The sequence below is a fragment of the Chaetodon trifascialis genome, chromosome 2 (genome assembly GCF_039877785.1).
Source record: "Chaetodon trifascialis isolate fChaTrf1 chromosome 2, fChaTrf1.hap1, whole genome shotgun sequence".
Taxonomy (NCBI): domain Eukaryota; kingdom Metazoa; phylum Chordata; class Actinopteri; order Chaetodontiformes; family Chaetodontidae; genus Chaetodon; species Chaetodon trifascialis.
Genome location: NC_092057.1, coordinates 23513774 through 23540806, shown reverse-complemented (window position 1 = coordinate 23540806; position 27033 = coordinate 23513774). Strand labels below are relative to the sequence as shown.

At 42.2% G+C, this 27033-nt stretch overlaps 1 protein-coding gene across 6 annotated transcripts in view; it reads left to right on the top strand.

Moving 5' to 3' along the window:
* The window catches only part of rptor (regulatory associated protein of MTOR, complex 1), a 170026-nt gene that overhangs the window by 34976 nt on the left and 108017 nt on the right, over positions 1–27033 (top strand). The gene's annotated exons all lie outside the window — the stretch shown is intronic.

The following is a 27033-nucleotide window of genomic DNA, read 5'->3' as shown; positions in this document are numbered from 1 at the left end:
TAGATCATTAGTGTTCCCCTCTACCCCCTCAGTCTTCACCTAATGTCCCCCCCACCTCTAATGGCCCGCTCGCCTCTGATGGTTTCTCTCTGTCTCAGGGCAGTGTGGGATATCTGTATGAGGGACCTGACCATCGATGGCCTTTTAATGGGCTCAGTTTATAGCACCATGTCTGCCTCACTGTCCATTTTTGAATGTAACCTCACTTAACCCTGATATTTAAAAAGGGTCTTTTTTCAATGGCAGATGGCCGCAGCTTGTTAGGAAGATCCAAAGATGATGTGAGGCAGATTTCATTGCCTGGTCCATGAGGGTAGTCAGACACCCATCAGGGAAATGTTGAATTAAATGACAAAACTGCCAGTGCAGTGATGTTCGAAGTCTATGTGTGTTTTCCAGGTTTATGTCACCAGCACCACACTGGAATAAAGAACAGTTTTGACTCTGGTCCTGCTTTATTTTAACTGGTGCAGTGCTAATATTTATTTAATTGCAGATTAATTGTGGAGGTTTCCGAGTAGTAAATTGAGTGAAACATTTAAAGTCAGAAGTGAGTCTCATCGAAATGATCCAGCCCAGTGATCTGGCTCATAGTCTTGTAGTACAGCGAGGCTTCGTCTGACCTTATATAATCCCTCTCCAAAGGATTTTAGAAAGACTTTTCTGCTCTTCACTATTTCATTTGAGTGAGGAAAGTTTCAAACTTTTGGGAACACAGTGCAACCTCGATGAATAAAAACCAACATATTTTAGAAACCCTCAGAAAGGTTTAAGTGGGCGCAGAAACATTCTGCAAAAGAGAAGATGACCACATAACAGAGTGACTGTGCAGCTTCAGGTATTCGCCATTAAAAAGGCAACGCGAGAACACCAGACGTCATCAGTTTCATGCACTGTGTTGTATAGGTGAATGCACAGCGGCGATGGAATAAGTAATGTTAAATAAACTGACAAAGACAAAATAAATATAGTACCCTCACCGCCCCACTGGAAAGTCTTGACTAGAAAAGTTGCATGTTAACAACGCTACCCAAACTGTCATTAAAGTAGTCGCATACCCCCCACTTCTGTGCAACCAATCTACAGTTCACACTTGCAGAGGCATACAGAGGCGGCGAAAGACTCATCTCCAATCAGAACATCTCCTGTATATTGAAACACACTTCCCGAGGGGGGGTCTGTTGCATGTGATCCCTCTGAGAATACCCGTAACACTGATCACCTCCTGAGCAGTGCTGACATATAGGTTCAGGAACTTGCTCCCAAAGTGTTGAAGTATGGTGGAAGCGGAAGCAGAACCTGTGACAGGGGCTGTCACAGACGCCACTTCATTAGTTCCCACTCGCGGCATTATTTAGAAGATGCAGCTGCGGTAGGTTAACGTTAACGACAGACAACTGCCGCAGAGAACGGGATCGATGGCCGTTCAGCCGGCTTTGGTTGGTAAAATAAATATGTTGTAAACTCAAATCAGAGCGTCTTTGTGTCTGGAATGGATGTATTCTTGAGTCTATAAGGTAACAATATAATAATAAGACAGCCTTGTTTGAATTGTGAAATGGGTTTGACTAAAAGAAAATTTTGGTTTCGTCTATAGATACTATATTGACTGGGTTAAATAGAATTGCATTACTAAAAAGAGACTACAGTTTTCATTGACTTAAACTAGACGAAAATAGTCACGGATAATTCTGACTAAAATGAGACTAAAATGATCAGACTTTTAGTCGACTGAAGCTTGACTAGACTAAAAAGAGAATGAACGTGACTAAAACTAATAAAAACTAAAATGACAGCTTGACACAAAGACTAGACTAAGACTGAAATTAAAACAACACTACTTGGCAATCCACTGTTACGTTGATCGTTACGGTGCAGATTCAATATGTATTGTCATTCTGTAACATTACAACTGGATATCTAAGGTTTCCCGACTGTTATTTCTCTCCCTTTGAAATAGGAAAGCGTATTTTCATTAAGCGGGATATAAAAGAAAATCCACTGCGGATGAAGTGTTGAAATGTTGAACCGTTTCCGACTGATTGAAATACAGTACAGCAGTGAGAAGCTTTACTCTTTGTTCCTCTTCTAACACTGTCATGCATGGCCTTGATTCTTTAGCGGATTTACTGTAGCTGATCCAAGCCTCTGTCTCTGCAGTCTCTCCATGATGGCATGCAAGTTCTGCTGCTCCTGGACATTATGCTGATTATGTATAAGAAAACAACTTGTGGGTGAACTGTGACGGCTGAGTTAAAGGAGACGGACTAAACATGGGGCGAGGCACAGCATGCAGCACACGATAGGTCTTAAATGGAGGCAGATCGTCAAAGCCTCATTTCCCATCAGGGACGAAAAGGATATACAGAATTTAACATGTTCACACTGTATGACCTAGTGACAAAAGCTGCTGCAATGTAAAGAAACAGAAACAGTCTGTGAGCCGTATTAGAACTTGTCCAACATAAGACAGAGAGGAAAATCCTCCAAAAACCATAAAGCCCAGCCATGTGGACTTTCCCTGTCCCTCAGCATCATTAAAAGGAAGGGAGTGTCTTTTCAGGATTAGAGGGGTTTGTAGACTGCTTCAGGCTGTGGACAGTTGATCATTATACATCTCCTCTGCACTCCTCTTTCCCTCCCCTGTCTTTACTCACCATGTCCACACTAAAAACTCATCTCCCTGCATCTCCTATTGTTCCTCCCCTCCTCTGCCCGAGTCTCCTCACCCCATTTTATCTCTCATCTTTCTCCATTTTCTCTTATTGTACTGTATTTTCCACCCTCTGCTGAACAGCGCTTTAATAAGAACTATTTTTCAAACAAAGCGTGAAGCTCATGTATCTCAGAGACCAAACGTATTTGTGCAAAGCGAGAAAAACAAAGAGCGCTCCCTGAGCATTTTTTAGGACAAGATGATGCACAGAGGAGTGTGAGACTGGTCTGATTCCAAATTCCACAGACATGATTGGTTCATCACATCAAGATAACATAGAGATAGCGATGAGTGGGACTGTGTATGAACACGTTTCAAATCAAGTGAAGCACCAACGCAGCACATCAGCAGAGATTCCACTCTTTTCTTTGGTCTGCGTAAAACTTTGTCCAACCAGATTTCTCACTTTCTCTTTTTGCTCATGGTTACCACGTCCCTGGTGGCAGGTGTCATCACATTTGAGTTCTGTGCTAATTGAGAACCAGTTGGTGAAAACTCACTAATCAACACCTGTGACTTGTGCCTAAAATCTGTAAGAGCACATTCTGAACGACAAGAAGCTCTAACCTGGTGTATATTCTGCACATAGTCTTTAACAGGGCTCAAATCACGCTAAATACCGAATAGATCTGTCGAAAGCAAACACTCAATTTGCTCACCCTGTTGATCATTACTTAGATTCAGTCTGGAGCTACCCGACCTTACAACCACTCTGGAAAGTAATCACTGCGTTGAGGTGTACCAGGTCAAACTTCTGTCTTTCTTTCAAAGACTGAAACAACAGCTCACTTTGTCTTCCCCATACTGTATTCTCAGCTCAGGTTTGTCCTCTAAAGACATCTTCAGTGTAACTCAACATGCAAACGTTGGACTGCACGTTTCTGGATTGGATGCTTCTTGCCAAAGTGCACCATGGGAGTCTTCGTTAACTTCTGCCTTGAAGTTTTTCTGTACACAGGCTTGTACAGGCTCTGCACACAGCAGAGTTTCATGCTGATACAAGCTGTACAGTAGAAGTGTGAGTCACCTAACGCTGTATGGGAAACATGAATGGGACTTTTACTTCAGGGACCAGAGGCACCCAAAATATCATCAAACTCAACTCTGTGGCCAACATGACTGAAAATATGACTGGCAACTGCTTATTTCTCCCTTTTCCCAAAGTCACTTGGATTGCTTTAACTGTTGTGAAGAAGTGCATCTTCCTAAACTGGAACAGAGGAAAGGACTTAACATTATGTAATCGATTGGTCTTATTACAGAGGACCTCTCACTGGAAGAACATGACCAACTATATAAATCATGAGAGACTGTTCCAGACAGTATGAGAGGAAGTGGACCAGTCATTACTGCTCCTCTCTCCTTCCCGCCTCCACCCTCCCATCCAACTCTAGAAGTCTTTCTTAAACAAGTCTGTTTGTTGTACAACTTTCCCCCTCACCTTCCTCCTTTTTCCTCTCCTTTCTCACCTGACTCGGATCCTCTAATCCAACCAGGGCAGACATGAGTCTCTTGACTGTGTGACCAGCACATTAGTGTGGTATCAGGATGGTGTATGTGTTTGTACACCACCTCTGATATCTCATGTTGTCTCAGGGCCCTTACAGGACCAAGGCATAGGTGGTCAGTGGGAACAGCATCACTAAACAGAGACGCAGATGGATGAAGGGGTGACCCACTGGCAGGACAAGACAATTTGACCAAATAAAACTGTTTGTCTCCACATTTCCTTTTGAAAGTCTTCTGATTTTACAAGGGCTTGGCTTTTCCAGCATACTTGACACTTTAATTTATATCATGCTTTTACGTTACTGCAATAATTATCAGAGGCATTTTCATTAAATTGATTAATAATGCTATTTTTTCAGTTTCTGTTCTAAATGATCTAATTATGTTAAATTGTTGAAAAGTTATACAGGCTGAATTACAAGTTCTGAGTTACTGCTTTCTACAATACTAATGACCAAAGCGCTCTGAAAAGAGCAGCTGACCAGCTTCGCCATGCTTTAGAGGCAGATATTCATCTACAGACTGCGCTAACTCATGTCAGATTTGAGATGGGCTCAAGTCAAACTGTCAAAATACACATTTTGCAGCATCTCATTGCTTCACTTCTGTGAGAAGCAAAGCCCCAGCTCTTCCCAAGCAGTGCGAGAGTGACTTGAGAGATCTCGTTTGTCAAACATGCTTGACAGTTGCAAGATGCCTTGTCAACTGCATCACTCCAGCCTCTGAAATTTTGCAGTCTGTGCCATAAATAAAAACCCCGCACAAGTAAGAACCAGATATATTTGGTTTCAGTTTCTCATCACATTTGAACCAAAAGATATATGATTTTTAAATAAGAATGTGTTCCTAACAACAAACTCCATCCTGTAATGTGCCACACCTCTGCCCCAACTCTTTGTCCAATGTGCCTACTGCGTTTTAATATTTTATTCTTCACTGTTTTTTATTATTATTTTAACCTGGGGTGTATGAATTTATGAACACCCGTGCATTTGTGGAAATTCAAGCATGTCAGTCAGCGTGACTCCGCAGACATCATATGAATTTGTAATCGAAACCTCGTCCAAACACGTTAAGCTGATTCGCATTGACTGCATCTGCAAGGTGATCGAAAGACCCCTGGTAATCGTGTCAAGTTGTCAAAACATGGGCGGCTCGGTTTGATGGTCTTAGAGGGAGGGGGGTTGTGTTCGCAAAAATGAAAGAGAAGAGAAAAAAGGAGGAGGTAAGTTCAGAAGAAAGAGAAAGCCATTTATCACAGCCAATCCACAAGCGCAGCCAGCATAATGAAGACAGATCGCGGTTCCAGCTGTCAACACATGAAGCTTATCCCTGTATTAAGCCGTCCCACCATTAAGAATACACTGGCCACTTGTTAGGAGATTGATCTGGAGCATTTAGCGACTGGATGAACACCCTAATTAGGCTGAAGTGTGACACCAGGTCTCGATTTCATGTATTCTCTCCCAGTGGTGGGATGACCTTGTCGCTCGAGGCAGAGGAGCAGAAATAGTCTTTTATCTCCTGCACGGCTTAAAGACAAACTTGATATCTGCTCCTCTCACCTCTCTTCGACATGTCTGCTTTCCTCTTTTTCGCTGCCTTTCAGAGCATCTTGCAGAATAATGCATGAGTCAAATGATTATTGTCAGAGCACCAAAGCCGTCACCTTTAAAGTCCTTGCTGCCGGTTAGCTTATTCATTCAACGCATTCACTGTGAATTGCTCTGAATAAAAGCGGCTGTATATCTGAAACATTTCAGCCTCCTGTTACTTGAGTTAGTGCTCAGATCAGCATAAAATAAGAGCCGGCAGCCTTGTCTCAGTGGATTTTAGAAAGGGTCACAGTGCATAGCTTACCGGACGGTCTCTAATTTGTCAGTGTCCTTGATGTCATGTGATACTGTATTGACAGACATGAGGAAATGGTATTTTGGCTCATCCCCCTTTCACAGAGAGGTCAGAGGTCAGGGTCAGGTACACTATAGAGTCTCCAGAGGTAACAGGAATTCATGGTCTCACTGCTGATAATGGAGCTTGCAAGACACTTAATTTCTCATCGGCTGAAGGAGATGCTCTGTGGTGACCCTCTGCTCAGACCTCTCTGCAGAGGGGAAGCAACGTTGGGAAAAGAGAAATAGTCATGGTAAAGCTCCAGACTATTTGCGATGTGTTGGATCAGAGCATGTTTAGATGGACATTAGTGTCCCGATTTGGAGTCTTCTGGCATGGCTGCATTCATGCAGTGCAGTTTAGGAGCAAACTCATTTCAGTAGAATCAGGGGCTCCAGGTTTGCATGCATTTACTTCGCTGTTGGAGCAAAGTAAATCCATGCAAACCTTTCACGTTGAGTTCAGCTTTGGTAAACTTTGACACGCCAATTAGCATCTTTGACCAATAGGAAGTCGTTGTTTTAAAGAAAATGATAGCCGGAAAGTCCACAACAGAAGAAGCTGTCACAGCCTATTAGTGGTGTTGAACCATCCCTTTTTGTATAACCCTGCTCTGCCAGATCATAAACTGCTCCACAATAGAGGAATTGTTTCAGTTATAAGTCTGTTAACTGATTCCAAGCCTCACATCCCCAGGCTCAGGGCCAAGTGTTGGCTGAGTGGTGTACAACATGCTGCAGCTGGACTGAAGCGGTGGAAATGTGTTTCTTGGAGTAATGACTCACAGTTCACTGTGTGATAGTATGATGGACGAATCTGGGTTTGGTGGATGCCAGGAGACCGCTGCCTACAGGAATGCATAGTGCTTACTGTAATGTTTGGTGGAGGAGCGGCACTGGGCAGGGGGTGTTTTTCAGGGTTTGGCAAGACCCCTTAGTTCCAATGAAGGGTCTTCTTAATCCTACGAAATCCCCAGCTTCCAACGTTGTGGTAACAGTTTGGGGAAGGCGCTTTGCTGCTCCGTCATGGCCGTGCCCTTGTGCACTAAGCACCGTCCATAAAGACATAGTTAGACGAGTTTGGTATGAAGCTGTGCAGAGCCCTGACCTCCACCACCATGAACACCTGCTGATTGAGAGCCAGGCCTTCTCGTCCAGCCTGTGCCTGACCTCACGAATGATCTTTTAGCTGAATGGGCACAAATTCCCACAGACACACTCCAACACCTTGTGGATCACCTTCCCAGAAGAGCATACTAGTTATGTACAGAATATACCACATAGCTGCCATAGTATACTCGGTTATTGTACAAATAACAGCATTATACTCTCAGGAGATGACACAGCAGTACGTGCGACATCAGACATCCACCAAAGTGCGAATTTGGAACGTTGTTGCAAATTGAACTTCACAAAGAGAAAGCAAAATGTCTTTCTTAAGATTTAACACTCAATTATGTTTGTCAAGATATTTCTGGAGTTTTTTTTTTCTAGCTCCATGTCCTCTGTCCATTGCAGTGTGGGAGAATTGTATCCATCAACAGCATGCTCATGCTCAATTCAGTTCATTTATACAGCACCAAACCACAGCAGGTGTCTCAGGACACTTTCCATATAGAGCGGGTACAGACCAAACTCTTCATCTACAGAGACACAACAATGCCCTCATTAACAAGCACTTGGCAGGTATTTAGTTTTGTGTCATAGTTGTGTGTATGTAGTGTATTTTTCAGTGTGAACACACTTGATACCAAAAAGCTGTTTACAGTCACTGTGTTGCATGTTGCATGTATGTTGTTAGTCACCCTGAGTGTGACTAACAAGTGTCAGCGTGTTCCTGTATGCTACAGTGCTAGTGGTCTACATAAGATGCCAGCTACTTCTCTAAGCCTTGCTTCACAGTCATTGGCTTCCAACACCACCTCTTTTGGCAAGAGTGCACAGACGAATTTAAAGCCACTTCTGATGTGACGAGAACATTTTCCTTGTTTTGATCACATTTTTGATTTTGTGTCATTCATCTCTTTATATGTGATTCGAGGTGTCAGTCTGTGTGCAGGTGTGTCCTGAGCGTAGCTTCATTTCAGTTCAACTTCCCTGAGTAATTGTGCAAATGTAGCTCAATATTTTGCTGTTTTCAGAATGTCATGACATAGTGTACTTTCACAGTAGTAACGCAGTAACTGGACACTGCTGTCTAATAAGGTTTTTGTTATCTAATACGTTTCTACCTCTTCTCCATCCCTCCTACTCTCCTCTCCCACCGGTTAAATGCATCATCTCATCCTTGCAGACTATCAGATTTCTCCTTCAGGATGTTGGAAGCAGAGGGCGATGATTATTCTCTTCCAGTCCCTCCCTCCACCCCTTCATTTCCCTCTTCACCTTGTAGTTTGCTGTTATCTTTCTCAGCTTTCTCTTCCTTCCTTTTCACCCATTTTTTCAGTCCTAACATCTAACATTCTTTTCTCTGTGCTAAGTGCTGTATTGCCACAGTCTCTCTCTCTCTCTCTCTCTCTCTCTCTCTCTCTCTCTCTCTCTCTCTCTCTCTCTCTCTCTCTCTCACACACACACACACAGATGTCTTTGTTGAACAGAAACAGAACAGAGAGAAGTAAGTCAACCCCACTTTGTAGTTAAATAGTGCTGTTGATCCAAGCAAAGCCTCCCATCACTTGTACCCATTAAGATCAGATACAGAATTGATTTGCACAACGCATTTTAATATTTAATCGCCTCAGAAGATTATTTGGCGGGCAGCTTGCCAGGGTTTGTTTTGTTCTTTGGGTATGTGAATTTTTAGCCTTGATTTTTTTTTAGTAGGCTTTTTTGATTTTCCAAAGTCTAGATGGATGATCTGAGAGATGTGCTTTACAGGATAGAAGAGTGAGAAACTGTGGAATGGTCCATCACACGTTACTATTATATTATGTTATACTGCTTGTATAGCTGATGAAATGATTGCTAGCACAATAGCCAGCCACAGTAGAAGGAGTCAGTCACAATACAAACAAGCTTTCTTTTCCCACAACTTGTCTCCTTTAAGGAGCAGTGGAGGGCTACATAAAGGTGGATGGAGCACAGCGAACAGGCTATGATAACGTCCTCTCATTTTTACTCTCTAATGCCTCAGAGATCAGCGCTGTCAAGATGCTTCGCTGTTCGTCAGTAGTGAAATGTTGGCTGTCAGAGTTCAGTGAAATAGGAAGTGGCACAAAGGTTTTGCATGAATGTAAGTGCCCCCACATGTAGATCCAATGATTACAGCTATTTCTTTCAAATGAATAGATTTTTACCCTGAAAAGTAGCTGTTTTGAATGGTGGTGAGACTGGACTGTCAGAGTAGCAGAATTAGAGCCGTGGCTTCATTTGCATACACTTTCACTTCCGCATTGGGTCTGCCTGGTTGCTTTATGAGCTGCAGTTCCGTTGGTTACAGTATTTTTTTCACATTGGTTGGAGGAGGAGGTTTTCCTGTTTGTTGTTGTGAGTCATGTAATATAAAGTGAATCAAATATTCAGACATGCAGTGATGTTGTCCGTCTCCCGAGTAATAAACAAATCAAGTCATACGTATGTATTTTTTTCTTCTGGTGCATTGCTTTTGCTCTTACTGATCTTCCTCCGTTAGTAATTCACCTTCCCTGTAGCTGGACAATGAAACAAAATACTATACTAGTTTTCCAACCAGATTTCTTATAAGTGAGCAACATAACAACCCTGAGAATATGGGAAACCGAGGAAGTCATCCTGAGTGATGTGAGAAATTTCCTGCGAATGCTTTTAGAGTACTCTGTCTTTTTCTTTTCCTGACATAACACAGTGCCAATCCAATAATACCGTCTTGAGCTTCTTGCTCAATGTCATTACGTTTAATGCGATATGAATGGAGTCTCTTGTGCAACCATTACTCCTTTCAATGGAGAGAGATGCTCTCTTACTCATTGCTAAAATGCCAGAGCTACATCCAAAAAGGCTATTACATCTGATGATGTTGGAGCTATTTTTAGTGACAAATGCCTCCCTGAGTTTTCCAGGAATGAGGCAGAAAATGCACTCCAATGTCCATTTCCCAGTGCTTTAAGGCCCGGGGGGGACGAGGAGTGGGCGGTGGGTGCAGGTGTGTTTTTTTTCTTGAGGAACATGTATACTCACACATAAACACAAACACACAATGGAGGGTCATTTCCATGCATGCTCAATGGGCTCTAAAGGCCCGAGGACTGGAGTCACAGCTACACATGCCGCTAGTTCATTAATCACATGAACAAGGACTCACCCAATCCACATGCTTACATCTCCCTTTCGCACATACACACACAGACACACACATACATTACTCACTAAGCAGGCGCAAGGGCAGCACAATTAGAGGTGTTATTTAAACCCCCCACTGAAGAAATTGTTATTGTGGCCTTGCTGAGGGCTTTGCTGCACACTTCTAATATCGCACTCACCAAGCACGAGCAGAAAAGCCACTTTTTTTTCCTGGTGAGGTGTTAAAGGAAATCTGTTTTGTTCAAGGCTTTTCCTGTTGCTGAAGGAAGGAGTATTGCTGGTCTAAAGGCGAGAGGAAGAGGTTTGACAATGTAATCATTTCTAAAAAAATAGAGGAGAAATAGCAATTGAAGGATTTAAAAAGTTGTCAGATTCACAAGCACTCTGAGAGAGTGTGTGTTCATTGGTGGGTGGTGTTAGGCTGGATGGTAGGTAGGTTTACAAAGTAGAGAGTTGTTGGATCAAAAATCTGGCTGGTAACCTCACTGTCTCCCTTTGAAGCAAAGATCAGAGTGCTCTTGAGCAAGGCACTGAGCACCAGATTGCTTCAGTAGAGCTACATGAAGTAACATATGGAGGAGCATGCGTGTATTTGATACTCTGAGCTACCAGTTTGAACGATGTAACGTAGTCCCATATTAAAGCTCTGCAATAAATCCTGCAGAAATGTTCTAACAGTTAGAGACATAGAGGAGGGAACAAGATGTCAAAAACATCTTGAATATCTTGAATATGATGCAACCCAGTATAAACCACTAACTGCAGCCTCAAAATGATGGAACGTGTTCAATTCAGTAAAAAGACGGGATAACGCATGAACAATCGTAAATGAATATAGACAAAATCTAGAATAAATCATGAAATGACGTAAAGCTCAGCTCTTTACAGTGAAATGATATAACATCCCCCTCCTTTTCACAGCAGCAGAGGTTATTGCCAGCAATTTTTATTTTCATTCCAGCAGTATTTATTTCAAAATGTCCCCTTTCCAAAGTCTGTTTTTATTGCACAACACCATTTTTTCCAATGACTCTTATGTAATAATGCCACCTTTTAACACATCTTTGTCACTCAAGACGAACAGGCCACCGCCAGTTATGTGATTGGCTCTCTGCTCATGCAGACCGACGTAACAGTCACATAACTGTCCCCACCCTGTTTGTTTTGGGGTTATTTGAAAATGCGTATATTCCATATTTTGCTTGTAGTGGTCCATGTGACTTTTTTATTTCATCATTTCTGATCTATTCGAATGCTCTGAGGGCTTTGGCTCTCCACAGAGCAGAACAGTTTCAGTAAAAACTGAACGTGATAACCTTCATAGAGCAGGACTTCTTGCAGGGCTGCTGTATGGGCTTGCCATACATTTAGCAGGTGTAACTAATACACTGGTGGTGATAATGGAGCCAAAGTGGACTGGCATGCAGATGTCTGTTTCTGTGTGCAGGTAAGACATTGCTGCATTTATTAGCATGGTTTCAGCCTTGAGAAACTGTCATTGATTTTCTATTTCAGTCCATTCGGCAGGACTGTATAATTCACTGATACACAACATTTTTTGAGTCGAGCCATTACATGTTTTCTTATATATAATTAGGATTTAGTATCAGATTGAATTTGAATGTAAGCAAATATATACACAAGAAAAACAACTTACTGGCTAGCGCCCAGGTCCTTTTCCTCAGGTCATGATGCATGCTGAGTTATTGACACTCTGAGTGGGAGCGCTAATGAGGAGACTGGGGAACCACTCATGCACACACATGCAAGCACAGGCACATCAACATATTATGTAAAAAAGACAAAAAATAACAAATACAAACCAGCGCAGATGTCCACATGTTTAGGCGTGCACTTACACAGAGGTAATACGTGACATCCAGCTATGTAGATGTAGATTCATTGATCCAGTTATAAATATGCCTTGTGAAACCCCCTCGGCGCTGCCACTGAGTTATTATAAGAAGCTAATGTAGTCGATGCAGACTGGGAAATGAGGTGAGAGAGAAACGCTCTGTTGTTGTTCCCTGTGGAGTTTCGTGTACATGTGTGAATGAGTATGTGTGTGTATGTGTGTGCGGGTCACTCACAGAAACTCTACCCCTCTCCAGATCACCCCTGGGATAGAGAAAACAAATCTTTCACTGAGGCACAGACCTGACAGACATCCTCTGTGTGCCTCAAATAACATGAAAATGTTTACGTGCATAATGTCCGGTTGGATCCCGGGTGGCCTTTACAGAATTACCAGCTATTCCTGAAGTGAAGTGGATTGATTACATCCCATCCTGGGCTCCATTTGTGTGTGATTCCCCTCGTTGCCCTACTGCTCCACATTTTGAAATTAACTCTAAAATCCAAATCCTGCTCTCCTGCTCTCTCCTATCTAACTTCACTGGGGTTGAGATACTTTTATTTCCTGCTATCTGGGGCAGGAGCTCAATTCCTTTTTTAAGTTGGTATAAAACCCCAATTTCACTCACCAAGTCTTCAGTGCTTGTTTTGTCCAAGCAACGATCCAAAACCCAAAAATGTTCAGTTTACAATGACAGAAAAAAAGAGAAAAACCATCAAATCCTTGTATTTAAAAGCATCAGTGCAGCAAATGATGCTGTTTCTTGACAGTGACACTGACTCAAGTGATATTGCCTGAGGACATTCATCAGGCTTGGCGTGGCTCCCTCTAGAGCCACAAAAGGCTTAATACCTTTTCACATTATGCTGTGGTACTCCCAAAGACCTGAACACAGAACATTATGGGTGATGATCTCATGAATCTCAGTTCCTATCTCCTGTGATTCAGAATCAATTCACAAATGTCAAAATTGACTCTTGCTAAATGTTGCTTAATAACTTGATATTGACAGAATGAAAAAGGTGGAACTCAACTGCGAGGGCAGTGCAGCACCTGGACAATCTACAGCGCGCACACCACAGCGATCTCATTATTCCTCTTCAAAATGCAGCGGTCGCAAGCATTTTTGGATTTAGTGGGTAATAAATTACCTTTGCAAGATGAACATGAAGTATATTGTGAACTCTCCGTCACTCAGAGACTAATGTTAGCAGAGCAGGTCAGTGATCAACAGTAAAAATAGAGACCAGCTGATCAACCCAAACTGCAGCCTTAAACAACTTAAACCAGCTGAGGTGAAGAAAGTAACTCGGTCTGTTTCGCCTCAGAAAGCCTGAGCCCGCTCACATCAGAGAGGCCGAGCGCTCCCCCTCACTGTGCGAGTCACATACAGGCCTGAGACTGTAAGAATCTTGCAGATGAATCTAGTAATTAATGCTTTATCTTAATTGTGAGGTTTGTTTTATGTTGTATTTGGTGGACGAATGACAGTGCATGTTTTAGCACACAGAGTAAGAGACTAAAAACAGTGCCACCTCTCCTTTTCATTCAGTTGAGAATCAGGTTTGAATTCACAATCGATTCTGAATCCAATCAAATTGTGAGATTCCCAAAGATTCACCGTCTTATTGAACAAACCCACGAATTTCAAAGCATATGTCTGCTTTCTTTTTGAATTCCATATGCCTGACTGTATTTAAGCAGACAGAAGTCCTTAAGCATTTGGTTTCTTTTCTGTGCTGAAGTCACAGTAAGTCATTTGAGTGGAAATAGGCTGACAGATTGTCTGTCTTTGCTCTGTTCATCAGGGAGGTTTTAAGCAGGATTTTTCCTCTCCCACAGCACCAGTGATGGTAATGTCTGTGTGTGGGTTGGTTTGTGTTCCTGATCAATATTTACGACTCATTACTCTACCTGGTGCTGTTATTTTTGGTGAGATGTGTCACAAATGATGTCCAAGCCATAAACACATGACTAATCTGTGTTTTTGCATTATGACCTGTTTACCTGTTCACTGCACTTTTTAATGAATGGCTGCTCTAAATGAGCTTCTTCATGCCTGTTTGGAAGATTACGCATATCAGCTACAGACCACCTTACTATGAGCCTTTGAAATCAGGACTGCAGGTGACAATAGAAAGGTTTTAATAACACTTAAATCTGACTTTCAACAGATACCCTGACCAGAAGTACACACACACACACACACACAGTCACGTTATCACTCAGAGTGAGAGACAGCAGTAGTCCAGCAGCTCTGTCTCCAGGCTAATGGTTTGTGGCACTCTTGCCTGCTCCAATCCCTCCTCAATCACCAACTGGTATAACTCTCCCTGCAGGTGGCTGGAAATGAGGGCAGCAGTTGATTAGAGCAGAGCGCTGTGATAGTCAGCTGGCTGCTCGGGGACAGGAATAGCTGCTTCAAAGCATCTGTTAGACCACAGGTTACTGTGACTTTCTGATGGCTTCAGCACATCCACCAGCATTTCAAGACAAATTAAACATCATTGGCCTTGTTTCGAAAGTATAATAGTCTAGAAATGCACAAATGTATTACAGTGTGTATATTTAGGGTCTTAAGATGAGCCTGTCCTCACATGTCTCGCTCAAGGACGCTGAACACTGAGATTGTCACTGTGGAAAGAGTCAAGGCTGTGACTTTCTGATGATAGAGTCCTATTTAAAATTCACTTTAGTAAAATGACACTTTGCTCTCTTGAAGGCATTTCACTGTGATACCTATTGGATCACAGCTCTGATGATCATTCTCTTTTATCCAGTTACCTCCGTCCTGTTACAGTGTAAACCATTAATATTCTGGCAGTGACACTTATTTGTCTGGTTGGCTCTGTGCTCAACATATTGGATTCGAAAAGAAACCATAAATACTAATTCAAAATGAGTTTCAGCTTTGATGAAATTTACACCCACATCAGATGAACCATGTGGGAATTGTAGCCTTTTCTCTACGCAGTCCTTGAACTTTTAGGAACCAAACTTAATTGAATACATCATTTCACATTTGGTTACTGCGCTGCAACTTTAATTAGTCTTCTGATTCTTCTGATTCCTTTCTTGAGTTGATTGACCTTTAAAAAATAAATACAACGTAAAAAACATTGTGGAAAAAGTTATTTCTCAAAACTCAAGGTATCATCTTGAAAGTGCTTGTTTTGTACAGACCAGCTGATGAACGCTGAAAGATATTCAGTTTACAATGACATAGAACCAAAAAGGCAGCATATCCTTGCACTTGAGAAGCTGGAAGCTGAGAATGCTTTGTGTTTATTCTTGAGAAATGAATGAAATGATTTGTGATTATCTGGTGTTTCAATTTTCTGCTGATCAACTCGTCAGTTCAGGGACTAAATGTGGACTGTCTAGCACACGCTTGGTGTCTTCCTGATGATCTTACACCAGCCCTGTACTGCAGCCATCTTTATTCCCTGTTAGTTTTGGGGGCTTTTTGGCTTCAGTCTGGTCTTTAGCAAGTGACACACTTGTTCTGTACAACTGACATAACGTAACTGTCTTAGCCAGTTAAAAATATTCCACTGTGATAGGGATCATTGAATTGTGCATAAAAAGCAGCACAAGTCCTATACCCTTCACCAAAAACCAATATCAAAACCATTTAAACAAAATATTAGCAAGTTTTCAACCTCGTAGCCAATAGGCGTGTTTCCACCCACTTGTTTTTATGGGCATTTTAAATTTGCGCTGAAGAAAACCCCAGTGGAAATGGCACAAACTTAAAAAAAATACGCTGGTTTGGTGGAAAAGTTGATCAATAAAAGCTAAATCCTATCAATGGATTGTTTTCATCACTGTCTGCCTCCACATACTTTGACTAAATTGCGTGCACCAACAACACAAAGACTTGTGAGAACTGCTTGAAACCCAGCTTTTAATTGGACTGGCGCTGTAGAGATCTCTCTGCCCCTTTGCTATCACACATGTACACATAACATACACAGAGTTTTACTCTAATACAGGGCAGGAATTATACCATAAAGCAGCCAGTGCTGTGGATACCCCGGGGTGTGGCCTCCGTGCCCTTTCAGCCGCACAGCCTCTTTGGCATGCCCTGTCTTGGCCTGGCTGTTGTGCCCTTAGATAAAATTGCAAATTTCCTCATTTAAAACTGCATGTGATGCAGCAAAAAACCCATGTTTCCGAGTGCCTCCCTCATCATGCTGGACATCAACATTAGTGCAAGATTTGACCCAGAAAACATTAACAGCTCATGCTGTAGGTAACACTTAACAATTATTATGTTGTGTGATAGATTCGACGCCTTTCCCCTGGAGGATGACTGCTAACAGCTCTGTTAGCTCTCTGACAGATGAGTCATTTATGGTGAGATTTTCAGTCTTTCTCATTCTTACATGCCTGCTTATAGAGTCCCCAATCAGAATGCTGTCTGGCTTATGAAGTGTGGTTTTACCACTATTATTTCTGGGCTTTGGCTTGTCAGATTGGGAGTTGGCGATATTTCCCCTGGCCCCGGGCCTCGCAGTGGTCTTGGGGCTGTGTCATACAGTAGGTTTCGGCCAGCCTCACTGCTTGTGGTGTGATTCCATGGCCTCAACGTAGACAGTATTGTCACACCTTTCTTCATTCACAGTCAGTTGGTCACATGTGATTTGCAGCGAGAGTTCAAGTGGTAGAGTGAGCATTGGTGCCCCCTTATTTAATTTCTTGCTAGATTTTCTTTTGTAGTGGACAACGTCAGACCAAGCCCTGACTGGAGTGGACGCTCTTAGTCTGCTGCCACTGCTGTGCCAGTAAGAAACATCATTAGGGAAGGCTAGTCTGGGAGCCTCAACAGGTGTTAGGACACATCCAGGGCAGTGAGTCAGCCAAATCAGTGCCAGAATGCTCCACAGCTGAAGTCACCATGTGTATAAAAGTCTGTCCTTTTTCAGCAACATGTACAGAGGCTGCTGCAGAATCAATGAATTGTTCATTTCTCTCAGTCACTCACAGATTTTGCCATATTCTCTGTGTCCTGATCCCAGGTTTCCAGACACAGACACAGAAAAAAGGCTTGTGCTGTTTCAGGCTCATACAGTACCGGGAGATAAAAAAATATGCTGGTAGCCCTGTGTTTCTCTTATTATTGGAGTCTCTGTCACATATAAGTATCCAGGATCCACTTTCCAAAACTTTTGTCAGAGGAAAACAAGGATATCAACAAATGAATGTAAGCAAAGCAGGGAGCAAGCAGGAGAAGGATCTGCTCTGTGGAGAGCCGGAAGTCGAAGCTGTAGGGAGTTCCAAAAAATGTTTTCACACAAATACAGTTTATCTTTATGTATTATATTGATCCTGAATCGACAAGAAGACTGTCGATATGACGCTTTTTATCTTGTGTTTCTAGAGATGCCTGCAGACGCCTAAGGAATTGTTAATATTAATTATGTCATACTTCTTAAAGGACGTTTGGTGTGATATTTTCCCTGGAGAGCGCAGGGAGCCTCCGTTTAATTAAAATGCTGTATGTATATTTTTGAACGTTTTGTCACTGACGGTCACAGTCACTCACTGTGGTTAGTTATTGCTTTGATTAATGGCTACAGTCTAATAATGTGTTTGTATTGATCACTGATGGTGGCAGATGCTACTCAGTTTCTAATGGCAGTATGCGTGTTCTTAAGCTTCTTTCCTAAACATGATGCACTTGATGTTGTAATTAATGACTCCTGATGAAGCTCATATTTCTCATTCCCTTTTATAATCAGACAGCATTTTGTTGAAAAGTGAAACATTCAGGAGCAGTTTCAATAAACTCAGAACTGTTTTTCAGTACAGACTTTTTATTATTGATTGCATACTGTTTTGTCTTCATATTATATGATTATCCTTCATTGTTATTGCATCATTGGTTTTGACCTGGGTGCCCTACTGTTGGTCACAATGACCCAATAAAGTTGTATTTGTCAAGGACTAAGGCGGTCTTGCCCTAAAATATGACTTAATTTCAGGCCCCTAACACAGCCAATCAGTCATATGTGCTGCAGTTTTAATGATGATGCTGCACGGTGGCGCAGCAGGTAGTGCGCGTGCCTCACAGCAAGAAGGTCGCAGGTTCGATTCCCGGGTCGGGCCTTTCTGTGTGAAGCTTGCATGTTCTTCCCGTGCATGCGTGGGTTCTCTCCGGGTACTCCGGCTTCCTCCCACAGACCAAAAACATGCTCATTAGGTTAATTGGTGACTCTAAATTGCCCCTAGGTGTGAGTGTGAGTGTGAATGGTTGTGTGTATGTGCCCTGCGATTGGCTGGCGACCGGTCCAGGGTGTACCCCGCCTCTCGCCCAATGACAGCCGAGATAGGCTCCGGCCCCCCCGCGACCCCTAAAGGGATAAGCGGCATAGAAAATGGGATGGGATGGGATAATGATGATAAAGTAATCTTCAGTGTGCAGTACAATGTATTGGTGGGAGTGCTGTAAGTACGCTGTTCCAACATGACCCTGATTTAAAAAAATAAAGGTTAAGGGGCATGTTGGAAAAAGATGAATTAAGGTATGATTGGATGTGTAAATAAAACGGCAGTAGGGGAAGGGGAAGTTGATACGAAAGCGTGCAGGAAGTGAGGTTTGCAATGGTCAGAAGAGAGGATGCCTCACTGATTTCCCAGCTCATGTTCCATACAGTCTTAGAGGAGACGGTGGTGAAAGGAGGTTTCAATAACAGTTTTCAAAAAGTCATCTGAAACAGTCTCTTGTTTGAAGCAGTTGCAGTGTATTTGAAATCTTTTGTATCTTATCTCACCCTGTGTGATGTACAGTACATGAGCACTGGGTACATTTGGACCTTCTGCCAGTTACATAACCCATGTCACTTAGTCAGCTGCAGCAGCAGTCTTCTGTCTCCTGCTGCTCGCTTCCAGCATCAGACTAAAACACAAGAACAGATGAAGAAGAAATGAAATCATGAGTGTGTGTTACTGCAGTGTCAGATATCAGCCATTTGGAACACATAATGCCTCCACAAAGTTCTAAGTCATAGGAGGTCACTTTGTTTCATTCTTGGCAACGTGCTGGACTTGATTCTTTCACTTTTTACAATGTCTATCTGGTCTTTGAACTCCTCAAAAGTGCAATCATCCACGCCTCGAAAGCTGTAGTTTTGGGACTGAGAAATGGCTGCAGGGGTAACGTAGTCTTGACAGGAGGTGTGTGCTGGCAGAAGGATGGAGATGTGTCATCACTCCCTCTGCTCCATCCGACCTGCTGTGAACTGACTCAGCCCGCACACACTGAACCCAGCAGGACTGCTGTCACTGGGGAAATGAGTACCGCCGGCTCACCCCGGCGCTCACCGCTATTTATCAAAGGGGCTGTACTTTCTCAACTAAATTTGAGTTATACTTAATTGATCCCTGGAGGGGAATTGTCTTTTGCTTCCCCCCCTTTTCTGGTCAGATCTCATGGCTGGCTGCAGTATTTCTGGAGTCATTTGGGTTTCAAGTTTCCCTTTTCATACCTTGCTGTCAAGAAATCACCAACCTATTTACTTTCTAAGATGACATTGAACAAATGTAGAGAGCACCTCTGTTCCCAAAAGTCCTCTTTAGCTACATTTTCATGATCTCATTATCGTCTAGTGGTAGAGGTGATATAAGGACATGCGTACATTCTGAGTAGACTAGATTACTGCGATGCTCTTTTCACCGTCAAAACAAAAACATCATGTTTTATCAAAACATTCAATTGGAAGACACAAACTGTTACAGATTTTAGGCTCCAAGTACTCAAATCACTTCATTGGCGTCACTCTAAAATCCTCCCATAGGTTTTTAAGACACTGCGTGGTTCAGCTCCTCAGTACATTTCTGACCTGCTCACAGACTGTACCGGCAGACCTCTCAGGCGGTCAAACTCTGGATCAGATCTGGAGCTGCTAAAGGTGCTTTGAGTTACCGTGGACCTTCCCTGTCGTATGCTGCAATCTATAATCCACATTTAACGCTTTGCTCAAAACCGTCTTGCTTTCCCACCATATGAACAGTATTGGTATAAGAGTGTGAATGTATTATGGGTATGTATAAATATATGTTATTTTTCATTGTTATGCCATTGCATTGCACATGCTTGGTGTTTTAATGTCTCTTTTTTTAATATGAAGCACATTCTGTATTGTTGTAATGTTCTATAAATAAAGCCTCGCCTTGCCTCAATCAAAACAATAACCAAAAACAGAGTTTGACGATGTTGTGCAGTAGCGTGGGATCGCGGCGGTTGTGGTCTTCATTGTTAAACAACCACCATTGCTGTGTTATTTTTAGGTTAGGATTCCTTCAGTGTTCATTGTTCAAGAGGGTTTTTACCACAAGCTGAATTCCCCTCCTCCTCCGAATGAACCCCATTACTAAAGCCGGCAAAAACACTGAGTAAAAGCAGTTTCACTTTATATCAGTGTTTCGTCATCGCTCCTTGGTGGAAACAGGACACCAGGAGCTGCTGCGAACGTTAGCTCAGCTTTTTTCTAGGTGCTCAGCTTGTTTTTAGGTCAGGATTCCTTCAGTGTTCATTGTTCATAAGGATTTTACCGGGAGCCAAATTATAGGTATCCTCCTCTACAAAGACCTGGCATTTAAAACTGGTAAAAGCACTGAATGATGCAGATGACATTAACAATCAGCGTCTCTTTGGCAAACACAGGGCGGTTGACAGACAGTGCTTTTGGAAAGCAAAACGAAATTCTAATGCAATGAATATGTTTGCTGGCTAGTTTGCCAAAATTACTTGACCAGCTAACGTGATCTGTCATATTAACTTAGCCAACAATGCAAAGCGAGGCAACTGCTATGATTGCTGTCTGCTAACTGAGAGCACTGCAAGGCAGGGCAGGACAACCAGCTAACTGTAACCTAAGCGAACCCGGGGTTGGCTGACTGGCTCTTCCGGGACATGTGGATGGGCACCAATTTTACCCAATGGAAACTCCGTGTGGAATCCATCTCAGCTTCATAGAAAAACTTTGAAAACGACAAATTGCCACCGAATTTTGTTTGATTGGATCTATACAATGAAGAGTTGTCATGCGATGCGATGTTCTAATGTTTATTAACATAAATGTTATTCTTTTGCCTTAGTTATTATTCGTACCAAATAATAAAGTGGACAGGTTGGGGACCCATGCAGTTATGTTCACCTTGGCACGTTAAGGTTTGCTTGAAATATGATCATTGTGTTTTGGTTTTAGTTGAAGTTACACCTTATAAACAAGTGCAGTTCCCGGGATTTTTAGGAAAAATATTAATATATATATAACTAAACAAATGCATCCCATTTGTGTGCTGATCATGGCGACCATTTCCCCCACATGTTGCAGAGCAGGACGCATTTTCTGCTTCACTCTGATTCCAACTCCTCCGTCATTATTTATGTCGGATGGAGTCCGTTTACAGACTAGAATAATGCTCACTTCTGCCTGAGCTCCTCGTAGCCGCCGCAGAAGATAGATAAATCCTTCAGTGAAGCTAAGCGTGATTTACTGTCAGCTGCCAGAATAACCGTATTACAGTTATGTTGCCTGTGTTGTAATGGCCAGCACCAGCTTTCACGGAACACAGCAACCATTCAGCCATTACAGAAACAGTAATCAGCTACAGCGGTGATTGAAATCTGACTTTTCTTGTCAGCAGTGATCTTCTCAGGGAAAAGCAGCAAGAAGAGGCAATGCTTTGAAACAATTCATCTCAGCTTTCTTGTCCTGCGTCAGTCTCTCGACATCTTTCATGTTTCTCTCTGGTCGTCCAGCGTACTTCACATCCAAACAAGCCTTGTGTTACTCTCATGCTGATTGGTAATTGGGGGGACAGAGGTTGACTGTGCTCATTTCCTCTCTCTGACAGCAAGCTGCTGCTGTCAGTGTCATCCGAGTGAACATGTCCTTTGAGGTTTTTGTTATCCTTCAACTTGAACAGATTACCTCTTTCAGAGGAGTAATGAAAGGGATGCATTCCATTAAGCTGCACCGCGTGTTAGTACATTGTATACTTGGGCTTGTATACTAGGGCTATTAAAACATTCACTGTTATAATGAATGTAGTTTATGTTTCTGTTGGAGTATTAGCTTTCCATGTCTCCAGTGTGAGGAATGACAGAGCAAATGCATGTTCACAGGCAGATTTCACCTTTAAAAGACGAAGTGCTTTATCATGATGGTAACTTCAAATGCTGCTCGACTTTCTAACTTGCACCCAGTTGTTTGCCGTCACCACAGACATTGCCTTTTTTGTTGTCTAAAGTGCAGCCTGATGTGTGTGACAGCCAGAGTGGCTCCTACTATATCTTACAGCTTAACAGTCTGTATTTTAATTGCATCCTGAATGCTTATGGTGCTTTGAAAAGGTCGCCTGTTCTCAGTAAATGACACGATGATGAATGGCAACAAAGCCGGCACAGAGCACACTTTTAAAAAGAGTTTGTTTCCTGTGGCCTTGATGGATATAATGGAGATGTTTTGTAGAGGTGGTGTGAGGCAAAGAAGCAACCGGCAGACAGCTGCAGTGTGTGTCAACCTCTGGAGAGAGTCGGTCCCCACAGGAGGCTGGAGCTCCTCCTTCAGGTCAAGGTGGTTAATGGAGGATATGAGTCAAGTTTTACTCACACACACACACACACACACACACACACACGCACGCACGCACACACACACACGCACGCACGCACGCACGCACGCACACACACACACACACACACACACACACACACACACACACACTTAAATGTACTCTCTGAGGTGTCTTCCTCATACATATGAATCTCTCTATGCCACTTGAATGTAATATGCCTGACTGTCATGAATGCAAATGAACAGCTTTGCTAAAGCCTCCAAATACAATCCGACCCCCCACCTCCCCACCCCTCCATACAAGCTCTGATTTCAAATGGTATACCTCCATCACTGGAAGCCCCTCACTAACACCATTATGTCATTCAGATACCACTTGATATCATCAGGATGAGCGCTTTGTCTCTGGGTTTCAAACGCTCTTATCTGATTATACCCAATCAGCCAAGCAGCCCCGCTGTCACGCTGCAATTCAAGCTCATCCAGATACAGGAAGCTGAAATGTAGCGTCTTTGATAAAGGGCTGTTCAGATTGGCCTCTGTAGGATGTGTGATATGACGAACAATGAACAAGTGATAATTTTATTTCCCAAATTGGGACAACAAATCACAATTAATAATTAGGATTACAGCATCTCACATTATTTAGATGATAATCACTCAGCTGCAGCAATGTTAGCATTGTCACATAAATTCTATACAGAGGACATGGGGACTCTTAAAAGCAGGTTTGTTTTTGCTATAAATTGTATGCTGTGAATTCCCAAATAAAAGTAAATAAAATAAAATACTCTTTTAATTCAGTGTTGAATTAAAATCTTTCCAGTCTACCTTGTGATTTTCGTAGCATGGTTAAGTTGCTCTCAGGAAAGTCCTCGCTTCCTGTTGATGCTCCTAATTAAAATCCTACCAGGAGCAGGTGGAATTATGCCTTTTTAGATTATTAAAAGTTTTGGAAAGATGGCACCGCTGGAGTGATTTCAGCAATTTATTTTGGAAAAAATGAGCATAGTTTTAAGTGTGAGCTACATGTGTTTATACAAAGTGGGGTACGGCTGAAAGCTGTGTATTTGATATGATGGCCAGCAGCTAACCAGGCCAGCGGAGATACACAAAATGATTTGTCGGAACATTTTTTCCTTTATTATTGGTTAGAGAGAAAAATAAATGGTTCAGCAAACATTTTTAATGTGGAAATGTTGCTATTTGTTTGTTTTGCTCTATTTTGTGACGGAGAGATGGAGGAATTAGTGAAGTTATCAAAAAAAAAAGAGAAGGCTTTTAATGTGACACGTCAGTGGAGGCTCATTGAAGGTAGCTCAAGAGCAACTGGAATGAAAACAGGATCTCTGTTCGAGAACCGACACTCAAAGCAAAATGGCTTGATGTGCTGATGAAATTAGTGCTGTAAAGATGGATTTTATACTGAATGAATCAGGACAACATGTCAACATTTTGAGTTTGTATTGGAAGCAAACAGCATTATCAGCCATTTTAAAGAAGAACCAATCCAAAAAAAGAGAATTCTCACTAAAACAGGCTAAACTCTACTCCTGTCTCTCACATGAGTCTGTAGCTTGCTTTTTTCTGCAGCCCAGAGAAATAAAGATTTTGACGGATATCTCAAATTGGTATCCTTTTGTTTATTTCCTGAAATCCGATTCAAATCAAGTCTTTGTCTTGTTGTTTTTCATCAGGTTGAGTAGTTGCAGGTTTTGTGAGAAGCTGAGGTTAAAATATGGTCTCCCCTGTGATTCAAAGCCATTTGACAGGAGGCAGGCTGTTCGGTAAAAGGCATGTTAGTTATGTAACAGCAAGGCTTTGGCGAGTGTGATAATGATTCAGACTGGTCTAACCGGGCGCTTTTCTGTTGCATAACTAGTTGACACCTCTGTGTCCCTTCCGTCCACGCACATACAAACACTTTATTTAATGAACCGAAGGAGCACAAACAATGCACATGTCCTGCGTCTCCAACTCTCAATTGTTTAAAGTTTCTCGAGCAGCTTTTTCACACTGCGCACACACCGGGGTACAGGCACGAGCATCACGCTGACTTCACACTTCTAAAATCTAAAAACCAGACAAGAATGATCTAAAGTAAGCAACAGGTGGCGGAGAAAACAAGTTGACAGCCGTGGAGCCACAGAAGCACCAGCTCAAACTCAGCATTCTGTCTTAGTTTGTTTACGTGCACTGAAAAAGCAGCTCTGTGCCTGATTTGTACAACAGCGTCGTAACAGATGTTTGCACAACTGGTACTATATTGTGTCATATTTAATACCCTTCCTACTCCCGACAGCTTGTTTAATGTTCACACTGGAAGGTGTAAAACCTTGTAAAAGCTTCCTTGTTTACCCACAATTTACTCTGCTTTGGTAGCACTTGTGTTTCCGCCCATGCCAGAGAGCTGAAATCGTCATCGTTCAGAAGCATTAAAGGATTTGATAGGGTTTGCCATTTTTCAAAGCACAATGTCTTTGAGTTGATATGATCACTGCAAACAAAATGCCTCCATCAGGTCTGCCTGCTCCTTAGTCACTTCTTAACTGAGTCAGATCCTTATTTTTGGGCTGCACCAAAGACAGCGTGCTCCAAATGTCACATTTTCTATGCAAACCTTTTCTCTTAAACCTGAGAGAAAGTTTGGATTATTTCTTTCTTTTTTTTATTTGGGCCTTAGTGTTTTGAATAATGTGCAGTAGAACTGTTCATAATTAGTTTTTTTCCTGTTGGTCATGGATCAGTTTGTACAGCCAACAAACAAACACAGTGCAGCCTGCTAATGTAAAATAATACCAGTTTGTGGGTGAAATATTTCGAGGCAACACCTTTGATTAAATGTACTATAAAAGGTTTGCAATTTCACAGAGGTACAAAGTGATGAACACACACAGATGTGGAGCAAATTCGTGGAAAAACATAGTTTTTCTAAATGTTTTTATGAGTCAGTGTCATCCTGGAAAAGATCACGTCCTCTGGAGTCGTTTCATTGAAGTATGAAGTTGCTTAAATCTTTTCTCTTTCCATCTTGGTCCAGAATTGAGGTCAGCTGGGGCTGGTCAGTGTTTTTGTACACAACACGGAGCATGATGGGATGTTAACTGCTTGTATTGAAGCATTTGAATCTGTTTATTCACTTGCCTGATGTTCCTCGGTCACTCGGCGTGTATGTAGCACTGTCGGTGTATTTAGAGGGCTTTTAGATGAGGCTGTTTTACCATCTGTTCCTGATAACAGGTGAAAAGACTGAGTAAACAGTGAGCGTTCCTGTAGGAAACACTAACTACGCATTACAACGTGGCTGAAATGAATGTGAACTTGAAACTGTGGAGTTTGACGAGCGCAACTGGACTCAAGTTATTTCAGTTTTGCAACAGGAAAGTTGTTCTGTTTCCTGATCTGTTCAGCCATTTTCTTGGCTTTTAAATGTCAGTGCAGTGCTACTGTATGAGGCTCTTCTGTTGTGCACAACCATCTGATGAGGCTCCGAGCTGCCTGCTAGCTAGACATGTCAAGCTGTTTCCTTTACGCATTACTTACTGTACCTTTCAATGTGAAAGTATATAAATAATGACATGTCAAAACTAAAAATCCATTCTGTTTAGTTGATATCTTGGAGCCCTACTTAAAGGAGAATAATGACCATGACGTAAGCAACAGTGTGTTTTTAACGTCTATAATCACAACAAACAGCTGCACAGTAAGTCTTGTTTCTGTAAATAACTTGGATCACAGTGACTCTCTACCCCCAGTTCCTCCGTCAGATGATGCTTTGTGACTCACACAACATGAAGAAATATGTCATGAAAACCACCAGGATGATTCCCCGCACGGCCATGATCTATCATTCACCCAGAGATGAATGTCTGGATGTATTCTTACAGGCGTCTCCCCTTCCCCATTGTATTGTTTGCTGTATGTTACATTCATCTAAACCCCTCCAGCACCGGCAGGAACTGCATCATTTAACATGATGAATAGGGTTAGGTATAGGAATAGGGCTTGGTCTTCTCCTCTTTTAGCATCTCTTCGTATTTACAGGCATGATAAGTGGTGAGTTTTATTAAACCCTATCTGCAATACACATGTCCATGACTCCTTTGTTACCTGAGCAATCCTGACCAAATATAACTATGGTATGGAAAACGCCACGTCACAAAATGTCTTGGTTGGGAGATGCAGTGTGGTTCGGAT